Genomic DNA, 15,934 nt, shown 5'->3' on the forward strand with positions numbered 1-15,934 from the left:
ATAATCAATCATGTATAATAAAATATGTATGCGTGATAGAATAAATACCACAATCTTAGTTTTTAACAAATTCAAACATCTGATCTGAACAATAGAATTCAGGAAAAGGGGGCTGAAGTCATTGGGTGAGAGGCAGGGTACAGCCCGGACAGGTCTCCAGTCTGTCTCAGGGCCATCACAGAGAGACATACAGAGAAAGACCATCATCACAATCACATTCACTGCTACAGGTCATTTAGTCACCAATTAACCTAACATCATGTCTTTGGACTGTGGGAGAAAACTGGAGTAGCTGGAGGAATGTATGTATGTATGGATGTATTCAAAGATAAGCCAAAAAGTGCTCTACAAATAAAGAAACCAAACTATTTTATGTGGTTGGTACACAGTGAAGCAAAGGTCAAATCCTCTTAAACACCGCAGCTGTCAAAGTAGCAGCTCAGAGATGAGAACAATTGTTAGATGAAGTGAACTAACAGGATTTTCTTGCTCTCTGTGTTTGTGTGTTCATGCAGCTAAGGGCAGTGGGGTGATCATAGTAGTCATCATACTGTGTCTGCTGCTGCTGGCCATCAGCAGTGTCCTCTACTTCCTGTATAGGAAGGGAATTATCCCACCTGGACGCTCAGGGAATCTGGACATGTGAGTATTGTCTCTGCTACTCAGTACAGTAAATATGTATTAATCCTCAGAAAGAAAAAGAAAATGTCGTCATGTAGTCTTCAACAAATGCACTGTTAAATCCTGGGACTGTATCCAAAATGTTCAAATTATGAGTCAAGTGGACCTGGGAAGACTTATTGTGCCAATCCTCCTTTCTGTCAACAGCACCTCAGAGAGGACCCCCAAAGATGACGTGATAGAGATGGTCACGTTGCAGAGAGTAAGGAAACTGTCGACCTAGAGTCCATGGAGTCATCAACAACGGCCCTGATGAACAGGTAACTATTGTCGTGGATGAATAGTTGAGGATAAAACAGGAACCACACACAGAGAAAATGTCTGCATTTTTCTCACTTATGTGCTTTAAGAACGTCTTTAATGCACTAGAAAAATGATTCCTGGGTTATAATTTCCCCATTTTCTCTTTCAGGTAAGTTTGGCCAACTACTGGCTTGTTCACAAACACTTCCTGTTTTCTCTGATGTTGATCCATAGCAACTCCTCCTCCTCCTCCTCTGTAGATCAGAGCTTCTAAGTAATGTCATGTGTGTGCAGTGTATGTATGTGTGTGTGAAGGTGGGCTTACACTGACACTAACGACTGACTCCTTTGTCCAGCAGGAGGAGCAGGAGGTGGTGGCCTTGGACCGTTTGTGAAGGTGACAAAGGTTAAAGATTGGTGATGTGCTGTGCCTGCTTTGTGATTGCATCATACACTTCATTTGTTCCTGTGCTTGTTCTGATCTGTTCTCTTTTGATTGTGTTTCCGCTGAGAGCTAGTTAGGCCTGACAATGTAACATGTTAGAAGATTTCAGTCTTTGTTTTAAGTTGTTCAATAAGACATTATTTGCTTGTTCTTGATTTTTTTAAGTTTTAAAATAAATGTTGAAATTGTTCTTTTTCCAAAATGTGTGTAAATTCAGTAGAGTACATGTGATTTATGGATGCTTGTGTGTTTCTGCTTTGCAAGAAACTAAGGTCAAATAAAAATGTTTGATTTAAAGACAGGCTATTTCTTTTCTATTGACATTTGTCTCTAACGTATAAAAGAGTAGTTGGAATAGAAGCAGTAGGCCCCAAGCTGCCCTTCTCACTGCAAATCAATTCAAACATTTATTATCCATTTAGAATAAAGTGTTCAACCAACACTTTGAACAAATTACAGACATTAATTATGTGTAGAAGAATCTATTCTTCTAAGACCATTAAAGTCAAACAGTCATATTAATGTAGTGGATGATCAGCATATTCTATAAAGGAAGATGGTTATTTAGTGCATTTCAGAGGTGGTGTGAGATCATTTCCTGAATATCCCAGAGTTGCTCTGTCAAAATACGTCCATATCCAAGAATGAATCCAAATTGAAATAAAAATACTGCAGCTGTGGGGCATCTGAACATGAAACTCACTTTGCAAGACAGGTCAGTTCATTTTTGCTCAGTGATGTATCTGCATTCAACAAAGGTTTTCAGCAGTATGACTCTTGTCTGGAGGATCACGAGTTACATGATACAAAGTAGCAAATGTAAAAGACAATATAATATGGCAGCATTCGCATTTGAAAGCAGACAAGACAACTAAAGCTCCACATTCTACCAATGTCCACACCCACAGTAAATAACACGGGCAAAGACACGTTGGGTAACTTTTTTATCAGAGGAGAAAGAACTATTCAGCTACTAAGTAGCTAAATATTGTGAAGCCAACATCTGATGTTCTGTAGGCTCATTCCTGTCTGTCATCATTTGTTTTCATCTACAAATTAGTGAAATAACAAAAATGGGTCACACTGTCTCTCAGGCTGATAGGGTCTGATAGGGGGACCCTGAACTCACGGGATAAGAACAGGAACAATAAAAACAAATGATGCCTCACTTGACCACACAGGAAATTACTCCTTTGAAACACATTCAGAACAAAACATAAAGTCTCTTAGCAGATGATGAACTGGATGTCATATTCACATGTCCATGTCCAGACGGTTTCAAACTGTCTTTGTACAATGTTACTTTAGACTCAAGGTACACACTGCCTGGCCAGAAACATTTAAGTCAGCTGTGCCTAAACTGTGCGATTCATGTCGACAAACTCCAGTATGTAAATGGCAGAACGTTTGACATATCGTCATTCAGAAAATATCTAGATATTAGATAGATAGATTTACTTTCCCAAAAATTCCCATCAATTTTGGTTAATTGTCTTTTGATTTAGAGCAGGAGTGTTGACCTCTGGGCCTTGGGGGCTGCAAACCTGCTTGTTTTCCCACTAGCCACTGCTGATTACCTGGATCAGGTGTGCTCAGGTGTGCATTGATTGATCCATGGTGTAGATACGTCTGCTTTCACTCTCTACTTCACTTTTTGTGACTCATTACATTATATTGGACTCAGGATGAAATGTCATGAGAACAGAAAATGAGCTTTAATCTGTTTGCCCTCATTCTGAAGACAGAACAATGCAGTTGAGTTGTATAGGAGACAAAAGGTGAGAAGCTGCAGGCACATTGAATCATTTTTTGGTTATAATTTTTGATTTACTTCATACAACATTTACCCAGACACATTTTACTTAATATATAACAGGTTCCAATATTCGATTCTGCATGTTAAAACTGTAAGATGGACAGTTTCTGTGGATTTTCTTTCCTTTCTCCATGTTTCTGTAGCATCCTGACTTTCTCTCCTTTCTATTCAGCAGTAACTCTAAAATATAGAACCCGTCCTTCAATTGAGACTTGAACTAGTTCATCTAGTGGAGATAACACAGGTTCCTAACAACGTGATGAACTGAAGGCTGATCAAACACTGTTTGATCACTTTAGACTCACTTAAGGACTCAGAACTAACTACTTACATTCTGATCTTTCATTTGACAGGTGACTATTTCTGATCAGGCTGTGGTTTCTTTCCAGTTTCCTCTGATTCCCTCTGTGCCCCCTGCAGTGTTTGCAGCCCGTCAGCCTGACCTCCAAGGGTACGTTTGTTTTCAGTTGCTAGTCTGGGATGAACTGTTAGAAAATCGAGCGCTCCTACAACGTGCTGGTGGTCTCTGCTTTTGATATTTTATGCTTCCTGTTCTGCATGTGTGAGCTGGAAATCTTCAAATATTTCAGACCAATAGGATGTGAATTGAAGGCATTTTAAGAACCTGCAGTCGCCCTGGTAAATTCTTATTTCTGTTTATCTTTGTGTTACCTCCACCCTGTGGATTGATGGAGTATTGCAGCAGACGTTGACGTGAAAGGCTTCCTCTCTGAAGTCCTGGTTATTACCAACATGACCAAATGTTTCTCAAAGATCGTGATCGTGTTGATCGTGTCTGAACTGGTTTATTTCCCTTTTGTGTTTTAAGGACATTAATGACACTAAAAAGGAAAAGTGTCAGAAAATGTTAATTACCTGTTTTAAAGGACATTTCTCTTCGTTGGAGAGTCAAAGCAATTAGTTAATCCTGGGAATTTTGTGGCTGCTATAATTCTGTGGTTTAGATCTTAGGCCACACATTCAAAGGTGTTGCAGAAATTCAGGTGTGATCTTCAAACATCATCAATTCAAAATGTTTAAATCTTTATTGAAAGCTTTACCTTCATTCTTTCCTTTCTTTAACACCCTATTTTCTAACTGATATTATACTGATGCTGATAATAGTTAAAATCTGCATTTGTTTGCAAGACAGATAATTACATAGATCACCTTGCCTTCCTTTATTATACTCGATAACATGTGACTATGGCTAATATGCTGATATTTGTTGTGAGACGATATAAATGAGCCAAGTGTCAAACAGTTTATGCTGTAATTACTCAGTGTGTGTTGGGCCACAATGTTGCAAATGGTGCAATTTACAGTTTGGTCATTTGTGAGATGAGGTGCTTTAAAGTTTCAGGTAAAAAACTGTGGAATTATGCAATAACATTCTTGTCCTATTATTTTTTTGTTGTTTCCTATTTTTTTCTGCCTCTTGTGAGATCAACACAAACCACATACACCAACACTAACGAGAAAGACCTGAATATATATTCTGTCAAAATTATTCTAGATATGTGACAACATACATATTCTATATCCTACAACCTGTACGATGCTTTGTTGTTGCTTTTTTGTTGTTTTGTTGTTGCTTTTTTGTTGTTTTGTTGTTGCTTTTCTTGTTGTTTTGTTGTTGCTTTTCGTTGCTCTTTTCTTTTCTTTCTCCACTTTCCACTCACCCCAACCGGTCAAGGCAGATGGCCACCCACCCTGAGCCTGGTTCTGCTGGAGGTTTCTCCCATTAAAGGGAGTTTTTCCTCTCCACTGTTGCCTAGGGCTTGCTCAAGGGGGATTTGTTGGGTTGCTTCTACATACTTGTGTAGTCTGGACTTTATTCTGTAAAGTGCCTTGAGATGACTTTGTTGTAAATTGGCGCTATATAAATAAAGTTGAATTGAATTGAATTGAATATCATATGTGACAATTCATAATTTAAAAGTTCAATGGTTAAAATATGTACAGTATGGCTTAAAATTAGGCAAAATACCATTAAAACCAGTAAGGGGCACCTTGCAAAATGAATATGAGGCAGTATAACAAGACAGTGGGAAGAGACTGTGAGTCTTTTCCATCAGTCCTTTGCACTAAATGAATGAACCCAATCATTTGGCCAAAAACCTAAGCAGGTTATGCATCTGTTGCTGAGCAGAACATTGTCCACCCTCAGGACACTGCCCCCGGCCTTTTTCTTCTTTTATGGAAACATTTTCCCTTTCCAGCACTTTGATAAGCACCTGTGAGCATGGAGTGACTCAGTGTGGGATGGTCTGCTGTTAGACAATAACTGACCTTGGAGCAGTTCTGCAAACACTTCAACACAAAACATATAGATGAGACAAAGTTTTATGAGACAAACAACATACAATCTTTTAAACAGTCTTCAAAAGTACACTGACTACTATTGCTGTTATAACTAGGTAAAATGCTAAGGATTAAATGTAGTCATCATTTAATAATACTTGATTTTCCATCACACACTCAAACCCAAATATCTTAATTTCCTTCAAAAATGTCCATGTTATTGTTTTATAATGTTTAAATAGTTCCTTTAAAGAGCTGGGCATTGTACTTTCTATCAAACATCAGTCAAAGATGACAAAAATGAAAAAGAAATACTGGGGACTCATCAAGTTTTAATGGATTAGATCCATGCGTTGCTGCCTGTTAGCTATTACAATGCAATGCTGCCACCTTGTGGTCACTTTGATGTAATGCAGCGATGCACCAAGTCTGGACTTACTGTAACGGTTAAAGGACGGTAGAGTTGACCACCATCACTTACACTGAAAAAATGTTAAGACGAGGTCTCCACGTGAACGTGTGAAGAGGAGGAAGGATTAAAACTAGCAAAATCTCCACTTCCTGTTTCCTGACTTTTATTTTAAAAAATAGAAATGCTGTAATTCTGTGAGACAACAAATGAACGTCAAATGCTGAAATAAAAAAAATATCCACAACTCTCATGTAATTATGAATTTGACTACACTGTATAGATCCAACATTGAGGAAGCCAGAACTGCTACTGATGGTGCAAATGAATATCTGGCAGTGCTGGGTGCGCTCAATGTGAACATACGTGATTTGGCCGGGCGAGATGTGGTGGTTGCGTTGGCTGCCAAATTTTACCTTGAAGGGAGGTTAGAAGCTGCCTTAAAACAGTAAGTTATGAAGAGCATATTGTAAGACTTATTACAGCTGTGCCACTGACTAACCATTGCTCCACACTGACTGCTTTAAACAAATGTATACAGATTCCTCCAAGGCCTCAGCTGTCTGGGACTTTTGGATGAAGTGAAGAAACACCCTCATCTGTTCAGGAGTGTCTTCACCAAAAACCTCAACCCCCTTATTGCAGCAAAAATATCTAAGCTCTTCCAACCGTCCTTTGCACAATCTGGGACCAACCTGAGGAGGACTCAGGCTAAAGCCTATGGGTTCTTTAGAGACTGGTTGCTTGATATTGAGTGTATCAAACCATAATTTTAAAAAGACAATAACTACTTTCAGTAGCTAGGTAGATATGAACTAGATATGTTGTTATGCACATACTTTATGTATTTAATTTATATCCATTATGTGCTTATAATTTAACAGGCCAACTTTGCCCCTTGGTCACATTGAACCAAGTGTTGGTGTTTAACTTTGGGTGGAAGAGGTGCCACTACTAGGTTTTGAAGAGAGACCAACCTTGGACTTTCTGTCTGAGGGATGCAACTTGCCGACTGCCAACACATGGAATGTCATTCTAGGGATCCCCACAACACCTCAAACCTATGAGGAATTTAAGGAGTGGATGGTGTCTGGAATCATCCAGGCACCTCAGTTCAGCACTGCCTAACTGACTTACTCTTTCAGTTTAGGTGTGTGATCCCTCTTAATTAAGATTAAATTTTAAATAAAACATGCAATTCACATTATCTTCTATTCTTCTTCTCTATTCAATGTAGGACTTAACAGCTTGACGAACACCTAGATGTCCTCTGGGGCGTCCACGAAGGCCAAAGTGAACTGCGAGATGTTGAAGTGGGTTTGTGGTACTTCAACTTCTTCATGCCAGTCAACATCAGGAACCACTGCTGCAGCATCACTTTGATCCGTTTCTGAAAAACCGCCATCCCTTGCATCCGCAGCAGTGTTTCTGTCAGTTCCCATGTCCTGTGTGCTGGCCATCTGTCTGTCAACCACTGATTGTCTAGATGAAATCAGTTCTTGGACTGCTGTTGATGGTTGTTGCAAAGGTGACTGGTGTCTCACAGTCCTCAGACCATGGTGGTTCCACTGCTCTGCAAACTTTTTCAAATCCTGGTTAAGGGCCCATAAGTACACGTATAGTGCAGGGCCCAAAGGTGCAAGTCATTGTCCACACTGAGCAATTCCTCAGCCTCTAAAAGATGGAAGAGGTTAAAGTACACATTTACCACGCCACAGGTCACCCCAGAGTCTCTCTATCCTCTGGTTGTGAACACTTGCTCCTCGGAAGGCACTGTGTCTTGAGCCACGTTAGACATTCATTAATAACCATAATTTATACAATTATCACTGCAACAGGGATTCCAACCCTGGTCGCTGCTGTCAAGAATCCTTCCAATACCATGGCACTACGGTTGTTGGAGGCACTCAGAAACACCACAAGCCAGCTGTATCGATCAATACTACCACGGATAACTATTCTGCACCTGAAATAAAAAATACATAAAATAACAGTCACTTGAATCGGTTACAATTGGGTCATTCACCTACTTTGTTAAATGGCATATAAAAATACTGCCTCTGAATTGGTTAGATTATACAAACCTGGTGTTCACAGTTTAAATTCTCCTGGAAAATGCAGATTTCTCCACCATGTATCCAACTAACCTTGTTTTTATTCTAACTTTCTAAACAGAATTACAGCTGCATGCAAAGAAAAGAGAGTGGAATGATAATATTTTGAAAAGAGAGAAGAAGAATTCTGCATAAAAACAATTCAGCTGTGACTATTGTTTACCTATGTCATACATACAATTGATTCTGTAAGTGTGTAAAACAACTATGCAGATTAAGATATCTGATGAGTTTAGGATTTCCGTCGATGTGCTATGATGAATTTGGTCCAGGAACCTTGTAGCATCTCCTCTCAAACCTGTAGGACATTGCACGGACGGAAGTCGCCATGTGGGTTGATCCGTCGGAAACTTTTCCTTACTCTCCTTTGTACTCAAATACCATCTGCCCGTATTCGAGCACGGACACATTCCCCTCCAAGCTGATCATTTCCTGCCACAATATCCCTGATTAGATTGTTAAGCTCTGAATCCGTCATGTCTGCAAATGCAGCAGATGGCCCGAAGTATCTGAAAATTCTTAGGAATTATACACATCTTTCCCCCCAAAACAACAGAATATAATCTTGTAAGGTTCTGTTAAGAACTAATGTAATGTGTATTTGAGTTAAAGTGTAAGGATCTAATTTTATCTTATTTTTAGTTATTATATATCATAATAATAATTCCAATTTTGTTTGCCATGTTTGAGTTTGTATTGGTGGACTGAATCTGCTTCTCTGTGCCTTAATTGCATTTGCTTGAGTTTAGGTTGTTCTGGTTCCTGATTGGGTTTTTGGCTTGTCAGGTGTCGATGTTAGGGGAAGTGAAGCGAGAGCGTGAGATTAATAAAGTGGAAGTCCGAACTGTGAAAGAAAGTTATCCGTCTCCATCTGCCTCCTCCTTTTATTGAGTGATTTAACCACCACATATAGAACACCACACTTTACAATCTCTTTGAGAGTTGTGGGGCTCACTGCAGATGACACTTCAAATATATTTAATTTTTTTTTATACGAAAGTTAGATATGACAACACAACTGCACCCAAACAGACTGTAATCCCTGTGTATCATCAACAGAGACTTACACGTCATTTGATGGTGAACAGAGTCACACCCAATATTTGAGCCATGACGCCTTAAAACTGCATGTAAAGAGAAACGAGAGCTGATGTCGAGTGATACCATACAGTGGTGGGCCACAAGCTCCAGTCCACATCAGCGAAGGCCGGTGTTGAGTTTGTGCTGAAAAAATCTCTATTTTGTATATTTTAATTCCCAATTACCTTGTATGAACGAATACGTTTATTTAAACCAATTGTAAAAACAATAAAGATTAGCTTAATCTCATAAATACCGTGACACTACAGCGTTGATAGACAATTCCATTCAAAATTATCCATATTGTCACAACACAATAAACACCAAGAAAAAGAATAAAATGCAACATAAGGCAAACACAATGTAATTTACTTTTTTAAGTAATTAGTAACTGAGAGGAAGGTTCTGTTCTTTCTAAAGGTTTAATTTGTCATCAGTTTGCACTAGTCTGTGCTAAATACCTGGTTGTTCTGATCTCCTGGATATATTCATCCACATTCTGAATTATATCTTCTAATGCTGCATCGTCGAGAATCCTACCTCTCGCCCACTCTAGACTCCGTCTCAGTGTTTCCATTCTGTAAATGACAGGACGTGGCATTCACAAAATAAAATTTGATTTAAAACTAGATTATTTTTAACCACATGTTTGAACAAAGAATTGCACTTACAAACTTGTGAAAGGAAGTTGTATGGATTTAACTGAAGGCCGGGAGACACTTAAGATGGAGCCCCACCTTAGGACTGGCAAACACCGTTTCCACCAGCTATGACGGATTTCTAGTCTCTGGCAGTCTGGAAGTAGCACACACTAAACGACTTGTCGACTGGATTTCCGACGCATTCTTGTATCAAAACAAATAAGATGTTGAATAAAGGGCGACGGCAGTTCGTCTCAATCAAAGACTTAACATCACATACCTTGTTAAAACTAACCCAATGTCTTTAATGTTGTTAGCTTTGAAGACATTTCCAATAGACTCTATGCTCATATTATTTTCCCTTTTTAACACCAGACAGAGGATCAGCACAATGGATTGAGGAAAACAACCAGGAGAATGCATTAATTGCATCAGACATCCTATCAGCAACAAGCAGGACTGAAGAATAATGTAGGCAAGAAATTACATTTAAAGTATATTACGCAATTTACAGGTTTGCTTCCTTTGCGCACTGATATACTGGCAGAGCAATCAATAAGTAATACTTCATCCATCATAATACATCATATGCATAGAGCAGATCCAAAAGCATGTTGGTCATGTAAGAATGCCGGGCAGATCCCGAAAGGAAGACATTGTTATTACCCGCCCAGGGTGAGGACATACAGGAGTCCCACCATACACTACATAAAAGTAATCTGGTCCAGGAAACCAGGAAAGGTGTATTCAAGATATAGAGGAAACCTCAGCATTACGACGGTTTATTCATTCATCTTAATATTTCAAAGTCATGGAGCACTGATGCTTTCTGTAGTGCTGAAAGGCAACTAATATATATATATATATATATATATATATATATATATATATATATATATATATATATATATATATATATATATATATATATATATATATATATATATATATATATATATATATATATATATATATATATATATATATATACACACACACACAATGCAACCGCAAGGGGGCACAAGCCAGTGTCTTCTTGTGCCAGTCCCAAGTCTGGATAAATGCAGAGGGTTGTGGCAGGAAGGGCATCCGACGTAAAACACATGCCAAATCAAACATGCGAATCGTGACAAAGACTTCCATACCGGATCGGTCGGGGCCCGGGTTAACAACGACCGCCACCGGTGCTGTTGACCTACAAATTGTTGACCTGGAAATTGGACTACTGTTGGTCGAAGACGAAGAAGAAGAGGAGGAAGGTGTGTTCGTAGGCAGAGAGAGAAGAGGAAAGCTAAGAATGTAGGACTGACAGTAGGGACTTTGAATGTTGGTACTATGACAGGGAAGGATAGAGAGTTGGTTGACACGATGCAGAGTAGGAAGGTGGACATACTGTGTGTCCAGGAGACCAAGTGGAAAGGTAGCAAGGCTAGAAGCTTAGGAGCAGGGTTCAAGTTGTTTTACCATGGGTCAGATAGGAAGAGAAATGGAGTAGGAGTTATATTGAAAGAGGAGTTTGTGAGGAATGTTCTAGAGGTGAGTATCAGACAGGTTGATGAGTCTGAAGCTGGAAGTTGAAGGGGTGATGTTCAATGTTGTGAGTGGTTATGCCCCACAGGTAGGATGTGAGTTAGAAGAGAAGGAGAAATTCTGGAGTGAGTTAGATGAAGTGATGCAGAGCATCCCCAGAGGTGAGAGAGTTGTCATTGGTGCAGATTTCAATGGGCATGTAGGTGAAGGGAACAGAGGTGATGAGACTGTTATGGGCAGGTTTGGTGTTCAGGACAGGAACACAGAAGGACAAATGGTGGTTGACTTTGCAAAGAGGATGGAAATGGCTGTAGTAAACACTTTCTTTCAGAAGAGGCAGGAACATAGGGTGACGTACAAGAGCGGAGGTAGAAGCACTCAGGTGGATGACATCTTGTGTAAATGCTGTAATCTCAAAGAGATCAGTGACTGTAAAGTATTGGTAGGTGAGAGTGTAGCCAGACAACACAGGATGGTGGTGTATAAAATGATGCTGGTGGTGAGGAAGATAAGGAGGACTAAGGCAGAGCAGAGGACGAAGTGGTGGAAGTTGAAAAAGGAAGAATGTCGTTTAGTTTTCAGGGAGGAGCTGAGACAGACTCTGGGTGGTTTGGAGGTGCTTCCAGATGACTGGACTACTACAGCTAATTTGATCAGGGAGACAGGTAGGAAAGTACTCGGTGTGTCATCTGGAAAGAGGAAAGCGGACAAGGAGACTTGGTGGTGGAACGAGGAAGTTCAGGAGTGTATACAGAGAAAGAGGTTAGCTAAGAAGAAGTGGGACACTGAGAGGACTGAAGAGAGTAGACAGGAGTACAGGGAGATACAGCGTAAGGTGAAGATAGAGGTGGCAAAGGCCAAACAAAGAGCATATGAGGACTTGTATGTTAGGTTGGACACTAAAGAGGGAGAGGTGGATTTGTACAGGTTGGCCAGACAAAGAGGCAGAGATGGGAAGGATGTGCAGCAGGTTAGTGTGATTAAAGATAAGGATGGAAATGTATTGACAGGTGCCAGGAGTGTGATGGGAAGATGGAAGGAGAACTTTGAAGAGTTGATGAACGAGGAAAATGAAAGGGAACGAAGAGTAGAAGAGGTGACTGTTGTGGAGCAGGAAGTAGCAAAGATTAGTAAGAGTGAAGTGAGAAGGACATTGAAGAGGATGAAGAGTGGAAAGGCAGTTGGTCCTGATGACAAGCCTGTGGAGGTATGGAAGTGTCTAGGAGAGGTGGCAGTAGAGTTTTTGACTAGTTTGTTTAACAAGATCTTGGAGAGTGAGAGGATGCTGAGGACTGGAGGAGAAGTGTACTGGTACCAATTTTTAAGAACAAGGGAGATGCGCAGAGCTGTGGAAACTACAGAGGAATAAAGCTGATGAGTCACACAATGAAGTTGTGGGAAAGAGTAGTGGAAGCTCGGCTAAGGGCAGAGGTGAGTATTTGTGAGCAGAAATATGGTTTCATGCCTAGAAAGAGTCCAACAGATGCAGTATTTGCTTTGAGGACGCTGATGGAGAAGTACAGAGAGGGTCATAGGGAGTTGCATTGTGTCTTCGTAGATTTAGAAAAAGCGTATGACAGGGTGCCGAGAGAGGAGCTGTGGTATTGTATGAGGACGTCTGGAGTGGCAGAGAAGTATGTTAGAGTGGTGCAGGACATGTATGAGAGCTGTAAGACAGTGGTGAGGTGCTGTAGGTGTGACAGAGGAGTTCAAGGTGGAGGTGGGTCTGCATCAAGGATCAGCTTTGAGCCCCTTCTTGTTTGCTCTGGTGATGGACAGACTGACAGATGAGGTTAGACAAGAATCTCCCTGGACTATGATGTTTGCAGATGACATTGTTATTTGTAGTGAGAGCAGGGAGCAGGTGGAGGAAAATCTAGAGAGGTGGAGGTCTGCTCTGGAAAACAGAGGAATGAAGCTTAGCCGCAGCAAGACAGAATACATGTGTGTGAATGAGAGGGACCCAGGTGGAACGGTGAGGTTACCGGGAGCAGAGGTGAAGAAGGTGCAGGACTTTAAGTATTTAGGGTCAACGGTTCAGAGCAACGGTGAGTGTGGAAAAGAGGTGAAGAGGCGAGTGCAGGCAGGTTGGAACGGTTGGAGAAAAGTGTCAGGTGTGTTGTGTGATAAAAGAGTATCAGCGAGAATGAAAGGATGGTGCTCAAGACAGTGGTGAGACCAGCGATGTTGTTCGGCTTAGAGACAGTGGCACTGAAGAAAAGACAGGAGGCAGAGCTGGAGGTAGCAGAGCTTAAGATGTTGAGGTTCTCTTTGGGAGTGACGAGGATGGACAGGATCAGGAATGAGGACATCAGAGGGACAGCTCATGTTAGATGTTTGGAGATAAAGTCAGAGAGGCCAGATTGAGGTGGTTTGGACATGTTCAGAGGAGAAACTGTGAATATATCGGTAGAAGGATGCTGAGGTTGGAGCTGCCAGGCAGGAGGTCTAGAGGAAGAGCAAAGAGGAGATTTATGGATGTAGTGAGGGAGGACATGAAGTTAGTTGGTGTGAGTGAAGAGGATGCAGAGGACAGAGTTAGATGGAGGCACATGATTCGCTGTGGCGACACCTGAAAGGGAGCAGCCGAAAGGAAAAGAAGAAAAGAAGAAGATATATATACACACACACACACACACACACACATATATATATATATATAGCATTAGCCTATAAAACACGTACTGCAGGTCAGGAATGGTTTCCATTACCCTCTGTACATTATGGAATTACTGAATTTTGTGCTCTTTACAAAGCTCTTTCTGGAGGTACAGAGGATACCTGTCGCTGAAACGTGGAGGCCTGTAACAAAAACAAAACAGATAGTTAGATATAAGAGTTAGAAAAATAGTTATGATTAGTACTTTGTGCTGAAATGTATATAGAATTTTATAAGAGGCAATTATGCAAAAAATTAAAAATATAAACACTCGAGTATTGAACAAGATGTCTGCAGCGCCTGCAGAAACCAGTAAAGAAACTAATAAAATGAAGCTAATAAAAAGTGACACATACTCGACAACTGACTGTTAGTTGATAAAGCAAAAAAAGCCTAACTGCACAATGATAAGTCAAAGTTAACGTAAGGTTGTTTTACTGTACAAGCGTTATCCTCGCTACACTTTTAAAGGGATTTAGCGTCGTAAATATTATCAACTAACGTTAAGTGACGTTACCGCTCAACTATGTTGTCACTGCCAGAATGTTCTCATTCTCGTTCTCGTTCCGACAGCCGGTCGAAACCGGCGTGGATTTGGTCTCAGAGTGTTCAACCCACTCGCATGAAAACCCCTCCCGGCCATTTCGCAGGTGTCTGAGTTCGGAAAAGAGCGCGACATCTTATACCGCCCGCCAATGTAATTTTTTTTTTCATTTCCTCTTTTGTGGTGTACTTCCGTTTGCTGCTGAATATGACACTATGGTAAAATTAATTAACAATTCTGCTTCCTTTTTGTATCAACTATAAACCATTTTTGTAATATGCATTTGTCTTTATAATATATTTATACGGTTTGACAACATTCTGGTTTAACGTTCAAGAACTAATAACGTTTGCAGATCTTCCTGCGCTACTACTTCCGGTCTTTTACTTTGAAAAAGTTCTTCCTGGATGTGCAGTGGACGTATTGCAACACTCTGAACGCACGTAATCAACGCACGTTTAGTACAAACATAGACGTGATTTTACATGCGCTATCTCTGTCCCCATTTCCTCTTTATACGAGCAGACTGGGTTTGTATTTAAACGAGGAACTGAGAAATTCTGTTGTGATTAAAATATGTGTCCTCTTCTAAAATTCAAACCTAATACTAAGACGACTACTAATACTACTACAGGAATACTACTACTACGTCAACTAGACTCGGTACAATTTTGATGGAATATATTAACCATCAAATATGTTTAATTTTTGATGGAGGGCATTTTTGGGAAAATATTTTCCATTGCAGTTTAGTGTGAAATCTGTTACACATTTCAGCCTTTAGATGGCAGCATTGCTTTTTTATTCCCACACAATGAGTCAAAAAAACATTTTACAGTGGTTATTATTGTATTATCCTACATTATTGTTATTGCTGTTTTAAATGACAGTATCAGTATGCATTACAATGAAACGTGATTTCCCATTTATAATTTCAATGAACATCAGAAAAAAAATCTGTGCTCAGAAGATGACAATAAATGTTAAACTAGCAGCCATGAGTTGAAAGTAGTAATCTGTTCAGGAAACCAGGAAATGTGTATTCAAGATATAGAGGGAAACCTCAGCATTATGACGGTTTATTCATTCATCTGTGTATTTTTAATAATGGAGCACTGATGCTTTCTGTAGTGCTGAAAGGGAATAACAATGGCAGTTTCAGTCATCACGGGCTCCTGGGCTGAGAATTTCTTATTACAATTGATAATAGATCAGCAGGCAGGATCCAGGGGAGCAGAAATGTGTGTGTCTCCCAACTTTCTCCTCCTTAGCAACAGTTTGCAGGGATTCGTATCTCTATCACTCCAGATCAACTCATCAACACTGACCTGTTGATTACTGGAACTGGAGAACAAGCCTGCTTTGCTCCTTTTGGTGGCCTTGTTGCTCCAGTGCAACAATTTAAGCTGATGCAATGACTAACTTTACACATATGTGCAGGACACTGTCCTGAACAAATTACATGTCG

At 40.1% G+C, this 15,934-nt stretch overlaps 2 long non-coding RNA genes across 3 annotated transcripts; one reads left to right on the plus strand and one right to left on the minus strand.

The window, feature by feature from the left end:
• The first annotated feature begins 511 nt into the window (after positions 1 to 511).
• On the plus strand, positions 512 to 1,638 carry LOC137100600 (uncharacterized). The gene is made up of 3 exons (XR_010910937.1): positions 512 to 642; positions 829 to 941; positions 1,281 to 1,638. It is a non-coding gene; the product is annotated as an uncharacterized lncRNA (long non-coding RNA).
• A 3,918-nt stretch (positions 1,639 to 5,556) lies between these two features.
• Positions 5,557 to 14,631, minus strand: LOC137100463 (uncharacterized). 2 transcript variants are annotated; one of them, XR_010910914.1, is made up of 5 exons: positions 14,440 to 14,631; positions 13,949 to 14,065; positions 9,764 to 9,937; positions 9,554 to 9,670; positions 5,557 to 7,864 (listed from the first exon to the last, which is right to left on the minus strand). It is a non-coding gene; the product is annotated as an uncharacterized lncRNA (long non-coding RNA). The 2 variants fall into 2 exon arrangements; XR_010910913.1 differs by having other exon boundaries at positions 14,425 to 14,631.
• Between the last annotated feature and the right edge of the window lie 1,303 nt (positions 14,632 to 15,934).

This window comes from Channa argus, chromosome 15 (assembly GCF_033026475.1).
Source record: "Channa argus isolate prfri chromosome 15, Channa argus male v1.0, whole genome shotgun sequence".
In the NCBI taxonomy this organism is placed as follows: Eukaryota; Metazoa; Chordata; class Actinopteri; order Anabantiformes; family Channidae; genus Channa; species Channa argus.